The sequence below is a fragment of the Phalangium opilio genome, unplaced genomic scaffold (assembly GCF_054372755.1).
Source record: "Phalangium opilio isolate 3A_F unplaced genomic scaffold, DU_Popi_V2 ptg000078l_1, whole genome shotgun sequence".
Lineage (NCBI taxonomy): Eukaryota > Metazoa > Arthropoda > Arachnida > Opiliones > Phalangiidae > Phalangium > Phalangium opilio.
In genome coordinates this window covers 4,513,117-4,521,210 of record NW_028324186.1, presented here as the reverse complement: position 1 = coordinate 4,521,210, position 8,094 = coordinate 4,513,117, and the positions used below count along the sequence as shown (strand labels likewise).

At 36.1% G+C, this 8,094-nt stretch overlaps 1 non-coding gene across 1 annotated transcript; it reads right to left on the bottom strand.

Annotated features, from left to right (window-relative positions):
• Positions 1-7,700: 7,700 nt before the first annotated feature.
• Positions 7,701-7,773, bottom strand: TRNAV-CAC (transfer RNA valine (anticodon CAC)). The gene has a single exon. It is a non-coding gene; the product is annotated as a tRNA-Val (tRNA).
• Positions 7,774-8,094: the final 321 nt, after the last annotated feature.

The window sequence follows — 8,094 nt, the reverse complement described above, 5'->3', positions numbered from 1 at the left end:
ATCTCCAATGTTCATCTACAAATAGAGAAAGCTATGAATCAGCGTCTGAGGAAAGTATACAATTGCTAAAACCAATTTAATTACCATTTCATCCTCAGTTGGGTCAGAAAAACCATGCCTGCAACCATTTCCTGAACTATTTTCAAGTTTCTTGTGCATTTTTTATTAAACAATTCAAATTTCAGTTCCCAAAATTTAATGGAAAAAATATCAAAAGTTTCATTGAATTTATTACATGTGTTTTGCATCCTAACGAGGGGGTGTAAACTATTATGCGCAATATAGAAAGTGGAGCGGTGTCGTGATGTCTGATAGACCTGAAAGTTTAATTTTCCTAGAAGGGCAGGTAAGTATACAATGTTGTGGATAAGTCTATAGACAAATTTTACTTCAAAAAGATCTAAAAGACAGCGCAAAGTAGGAAGGGCTAGAATTTCAAGTAAGAATAAATAGTCATAGCGAGCTTTAGGTATAAAATACGTGTGGCAATATTCAACAAATTTCCTTTGAATACGTTCAATCTTATCAAAGTGGTGGGCACTAACACCACCCCAAGCAACCCATACAAGATTCGGAAATGTATTAATGAGTGTATCTTTCGTGTAAGTTTAAGAGATATCGCGAGAGTGCGCCTGCATCTATTAACACAATTATTGACATGATTCGCAAAAAGTAGGCGGGAATCAAAAATGACGCCAAGATCTTTGGTCGTAGTTGAAGTGGGTATAACGGAGTGGTCTATAACGTAAGAAGTGGTAATAGTTCTACTAATGCGGCGAGTGTATAAGATATGAATTGATTTAAACGGATTAATAGGTATGTTATTGCGATTACACCATAGGGACACAGCCTCAATGTCACTTTGTAGAAACAACCTATCCTGAGTGGAATCAATCACTTTAATAAGTTTATTATCATCGGCAAACTGAAGCAGATTGGAATGACGAACTGCGTATTGAAGGTCACATAGATAAATGTTAAAAACAAGAGACCACAGGGATGAACCCTGTGGGACCCCACAATGTACAGGATATGAGACAGAGGTAAGCGTGTCTTTGCACTTGACAACATTGGTACGACTATGCAAACAGTTACAAATCCAATCAAGCAATTTACCATGAATTCCATATGTAAATAATTTATCGCGTAAAAATTTATGGGAACTCTGTCAAACGCTTTGGCTAGGTCTAAGTAAATCACATCGACCTGACCACGGGTCTCAACCACAGGGGCAACAATGTCCATGAAAGCAGCATGATTAGTATCCACATTTTGTTTGGGGAAAAACCATGCTGGCAATCATTATGAAACATGGTAAGACAACGCTGGACATGGACATGCATAACAATATTAAAAACCTTAGCAAGCGCACACAACAGGGAGATCGGTTGGTAGTTTTTTGAGTCGCACTCGGAACCAGATTTGAAAACCGGTACAACAACAGCCTGTTTCCGAATGGAAGGGAATATTCCGGTAGAAAGAGACAAATTAAAAACGTGTTCTAACAGAGATAGTAGGAGATCCCCACAGCCCTTGATAATAAAAGCAGGGACACCATCGACCGCTGTGGAGAACTTAGCAGGGAGTTTAACAATAGCCCGACGAATGTCCGCTTGTGTTATAACCTGATTAGAGTAAGGGTGATTAGCTAGAGGCGTCAAAAGTGTATGTCCCAGTACGGTCAGTGTTATCGACAGCAATAAACGAAAAGTGGGCCCTGAAAAGTTCTGCAAGTTCGCAAGGATCAGTCACCAAAGGTTGTCCCCGCTTTAAAGCAATGATGTCAGACCTTACCCCGAGGTTGCCATTGATATATCTCAAAAGTATTTTAGGATGCGAAAGTGCGTACTGGCACGTGGCCGTAACCATAACAGTACGATCACGAGCGAGAAGGCGCCGCCTATCTGTAGCTTGAAGTCTACGAAATTCTTTGGCATCAGACAGAGCACCGTTTTTTTCTTAAAATAGTAACGTTTTTGTTTCAGTGCCATTCTAAGATCTTGTGAATACCAATTGGGAAATTTCCTATTGCCGCGCTTAAGTTTCTTAGGAATTCCCCCAAGTTCATAGCTGTAACAAGACGATTGGTAATTAATTCAGCACAATAATCAACATCAGTAGAAGCGGGAACATCAGACCAATCATGTGGTATGGAGAAGATTGTAGTCCCCTTGAATGTAAACGTAAGCAGGTCCCTGAGGCGGAGTCAAAGAGCCAAGGTTAACAGAAAAAGTCATAGTTAACGGTGTCGGTGGGTGATACTTATCAATAGCAACAACTAGGGGCTCAATAACTAGTCCATTTATATTAGTTAGGCAAAGGTCTAAAAAATTAACTGTGCTAGGGGTAAGGTTAACCTGGTTCAAATTAAGAGCAAAACACAAATCCATAATGGGAGTAGCTTTAGCTTGGAAAAGGGAGGAGCAGCCCTGACAGCCATAAAGCTTCCAATCAACTCCCGGTAGATTAAAATCACCGAGTAAAATTACATTTGTCAAGGAGGAGTCTATGAAAGATTCTAATCGGTTATTATACTCTTTGTACTCCAAGTTAGAAATACTGGGGGTAAGATAGGTAGTGCCCGGAATAAGGGAACGACGGGAATCAAGTTTAATATCTACAAACACACTTTCAGAAGTAGCCTCAAGGGCATGCCCTGAAGGCAAACAATAGAATTCTTTATAGCAATCAGGGAGCCCCACCTCGAACATTTTTAAAGTTGAGGGTCAAGGCGATCGGCAAGATGTACCGTGTATTGGGACGGAAAATAATCACTTGAAAAATGTGAATAATTCAACCACGTTTCTGTGATACAAATTATGTCCAAGTCCATGATAACAATTTCTCTGAAAAACTCATCAGATTTTGTATGAAGACCGCGAACATCTTGGTAAGCAATGGCAAACTCTGTCATAATATTATTCATAAGTTTGATCGGTAGTATCAATTAATCCAGAGCTATGTTTGTGAGTATCCGGAAGAACACCGTGGAAGTCAGTGATTATGCAATGTAATGGCCAGATCAGAACGTTTTTCAAACTCATTAGCATCAGTACAATTTACGTAAAAAGAGGAATGGTCTGCCACTTGGTTTTTAGGTTTAAGTCGAATACATTGAGCAGTCATTATACCAGCTTCTTCAGAGAGTGTGTACTGTTAGTCTTTGGAGAGCAACGGAACGTTGAGGCGACAATTTAGTTATTGCTTTGAGCTTAGTGATAGTGGCAGACCCAGTCTTCACAGGCTTGAATGGGTTTTTGGTTGAAGCCAAACGGCCATCGCGGGACAAGTGAGCAGCAAAAACAAATGCGGTAGGACCTGGAAACTGAGCGAGAGGAACAGTAAAGTTGGTGTACAATGATGAAGATTGATGACGGGTGGTGACGTCAGCAAGTGACTGTGGAGCACTTCGCTCTAATATACTTTAATTATTACAAGAGAGACAATATAATTTTATTACTATTAACAATACAATATACTTTAATTATTATTAGAGAGACAACAAACTTTAATTATTACTAAAGAGACTATACTTTAAATATTATTAGAGAGAAAATATACTTTAATTATTATTAGACAGACAATATACTTTAATGATTATTAGAGAGAAAATATACTTAAATGATTGTTAGAGAGACAATATACTTCAATGATTATTAGAGAGAAAATATACTTTAATGATTATTAGAAAGACAATATACTTTAATGATTATTAGAGAGACAATATACTTAAATGATTATTAGAGAGAAAATAAACTTTAATTATTACTAAAGAAACAATGTACTTTGAATATTATTAGAGAGACAATATACTTTATTATTAGAGATACATTCTCTAACTATTATTAGTGATACAATATAATTTAATTATTATTGGAGAGAAAATAACTTTAATGATTATTAGAGAGACATAATACTTCAATGATTATTAGAGAGACAATATACTTCAATGATTATTAGAGAGACAATATACTTTAAATATTATTAGATAGACAATATACTTCAATGATTATTAGAGAGACAATATACTATAATTAAAATTGAAAGGAAACAACTATTTGAAAGACAAAAATTATTTTTACAAAGACCAAAATTATTATTAGAAAGACCAAAATTATTATTAGAAAGACAAAAATTATTATTACAAAGACCAAACCTATTATTACAAAGAGCAAAATTATTAATAGAAAGACAAATATTATTGGTAATGCAATTATTGTTATTAGAAAGACAATAAATATTACTCGAAAGACTATAATTATTATTAGTAAGACATATATTATTATATAAAAAACGTCTTGGTTTGGACCAAGGCCGAAAAAACAAACGATATGTGTAAGGTTTATCAATTGACTGAAGTTCAGATATTGAAATTTTTTTCTAGTTATTTTTATCCACTCAGTCCTTAATCAATATTTAATTCAATCAACTGATTTTACTGCTAATCGATCCATTCCCTCTAAATTAATTGAAAAAATTACATATCTACGCTTTTTCAAGAACAATTACATTTTCCGAAAACATTTTATCATGAAATTAATTATTTTAAAGGGAGTACGTGTTGAGGATCCAGTATTGAATAATTGAAATGTTCTACTGGATGTCTAAAAAGAGCAAGCGAACTTTGGCATAACTCGAATGGAAAATGTAAAATTTAATCGTGGATGCCAAAGAAGGGTGTTGCGCGAATTTATACATTTAATTTCGTATATCGAAATGCTATATTTCTATTTTCTCCTCTATGGTGGTAAAGTTGCACTGGAGCTTCCATTTCCGTACTTAATAATTTCTTGGTCATAACTCAGTCTATGGTAATATTGGCTGAGTGTGTTGCAACGGCTCAGATGACCCATACACTGAAACCACTGGTGATTATAAAATGCCATATATTGGGAAAATAGAGGAAGGGAGGGGGTGTCGGAGTTAATGTGACCTTCTTGGCATAACTAGTAATGAATGATGTGTTTAACCATATTATTTCTGCGGGAAATGAATATATCAAGTACTGAGAAGAATATAACAAGTACTGAGAAGTATTTCTGTATATGTGATCTTTACCCTTTACCACACAGGATAAACTTTGTTGCTTTGTCTTAATTAGACGACATTCACTGTAAACGACAGTCTTATCAACAACTTAAAACAGATATAAACTTCTTTTGGTGCAAACTTGATAATTTGTCAAGCCAGCGACAATTGAAACTATGTCGGTCAAGGTGCTCACAAGTTAGTGTGCATCGACACGAAATCCCTTCAAAATAAAGAATTTCATGATAAAATGTTTTCGGAAAATTTAATTGTTCTTGAAAAAGGGTAGATATGTAATTTTTTCAATTAATTTAGAGGGACTAGATCAATTAACAATAAAATCAGTTGATTGAATTAAATATTAATTAAGGACTGGGTGGATAAAAATAACTAGAAAAAAATTTCAATTTCTGAACTTTAGTCAATTGATAAACCTCACACATATCGTTTGTTTTTTCGGCCTTGGTCCAAACGAAGACGTTTTTATATAATATCTGTCACTTCAGTCTTAATGTAATTACAAGTTGGGAAAACCAAAATATTACCTCTCCGAGTCGGGGAAAAGACTAGTATACGACTCAATATCGAAATACTAGAGCAACATTTTTTCGCTTTGTTTTGTCTAACGAGGCTTAAGCCATTGAATAGTTTTCTCTACATTGTCAAAATATATAATCATCCGCTAATCCTAGGTTTCAAATCATTATTTACAAAGAATATATAAGTTCTCTGTTAAATTTTATTCTCTGATGCATACCACTAACCCGACAACGATTAGCCCTTTCACTGATCTAATTGCTACCATGATGCTTTCTTCTATTATAAAATCTAAATCTGATTATTTAAACGTGTATTTAATTTTCAGCTCACTCTGAACCGTTAATGTCCCTTCATTACAGACACGATAATCAAAACCCAAAGTATACTCCACCTCAGGTGTCAATTATTTACTCTTTGGTTCACTAAGCCTGTTGCGGATCAAACTTGATTTACCCGAAAAAATCCAGGCCTTAGCTTTCTTCTTGAAATAACTAAACCAAGGATTATTCTATATACAGATGTAGTATAGCTTAAGTAATATATAAACAGCCATTTCAAATAATAATATTAAAAAACATCCTTGGAATATCAAAATGAAACAGAGTTTAAGCTACAAAAGTACTAAATGCATCGTAATTACGTAAAAGATTTCCACATATTCACTTTATATTATGGAAAAAGTGAATGTTAAGGTTCTGTAGGATTTCTTAACACATCAAAAGAAAGCGAACTGCTAACTCGGCGCTCTAGTGTGACAACGGACAGACACACACAGACAAAAAATAGACTGCTTTTTAACTCTTTCCGTATTAATTTTGAATTGAGAAAAGAGATTTTCTCAAATATTAAAATAAATAAAATTAATATTTAATATTTTCTTCGTTAGTAGTTCGCCTTATTGAGCGTTACATCGTTTTGAAAAAGAATAATTAAACAACCTTGAGAGACTTGACTAATATTGACGTTTGAATTGAAGAATATGACTGTTGTTTCGCCTTACTCAAATAGGTAGTATATAAAGGATTCGAATCGCAGCTGTAGATAAGAACATCGCAATTGCGTGAACCTTGGAGGAAGACCCCTCCATTGGAAGGCTAGACGTTTCTCGTAACCCTAGCCGATCGCCGCGTATGTCTTAACCTTAAGGATGATGGTGGTGTTAGAAGCCAGGTGTACAGACTGGTGTCCATGTGGGATGGACAAAAACAAAGACCAGAAGATGGTGGTGTTAGAAGCCAGGTGTACAGACTGGTGTCCATGTGGGATGGACAAAAACAAAGACCAGAAGATGGTGGTGTTAGAAGCCAGGTGTCCATGTGGAATTGACAAAGACGAGAAGGTGGTGGTGTTTAGAAGCCAGTAAGTACAGACTGGTGTCCATGTGGAATGGGCGAAAGACTAGAGGATGGTGGTGTTTAGAAGCTAGTAAGTTCAGACTGGTGTCCATGTGGAATGGGCGACAGACTAGAAGATGGTGGTGTTTAGAAGCTAGTAAGTTCAGACTGGTGTCCATGTGGGGTGGACAAATGAACAGAGTTGTTAGACCTGCAATGGAGTAATAGCCTGTAAGTGGAATACAATTTCCGGGACTGTAAATGCGGTCTGGAAATTGAATACACGTTTGCTCCGATTTGCAAAGTGCGAACGCGGTCACGTGGGTGTAACAACGGACAGACAGACAGACACACAGACACGTCGAAATTAGAACCTCTCCGTGATACCCGTCACTCGGAGAGGTAAAAATTTGAATAATTATGTTTGCTTTACCGTCATACATTTGCACTCTAAAATATAATGGTGCATTGAAACACCATATATGCTGTTTTTTCCAGTGCCAAAAAGACATCATTTAGGGTGTACTTTAACCCCATTTGTATGATCAATTCACGACATTTACTAATATTATATTTACAGTGGCTTTTAAAATCTTTTTTAGACAATCTGTTGAACTTCTAATATTACTTAGTTTAATGGTTATAAAAGTAGGGAAAAAGTACGCTACCTATGTCAGATTATTAAACCAAGTGAAGTGAAATAATTGTTAATTATTTATTTTAACCACTACATAACAGACACGTGGTAAGTCTAAGTTTTCCAAGAGATCTAGCTAATTAATCACGATGGTTAAAACGTGTATCTACCTGGGCTCGAACCTGGGACTTTCCGCGTGTGAAGCGGACGTGATAACCACTACACCATAGATACGTGGTTATACTGAGTTTTCCAAGAGATCTAGCTAATTGTTTTGCCCAATCACGATGGTCAAAACATGTATCTACCAGGGCTTGAACCTGGGACCTTTCGCGTGTGAAGCGGACGTGATAACCACTGAACCATAGATACGTGGTAGCACTGAGTTTTCCAAGAGATCTAGCTAATTCTTATGTCCAATCACAATGCTCAAGACATGTAACTACCAGGGCTCGAACCTGGGACCTTCCGCGTGTGAAGCGGACGTGATAACCACCGCACTACAGATACGTAGTTATGCTGAGTTTTCCAAGAGATCTAGCTAATTATTACATA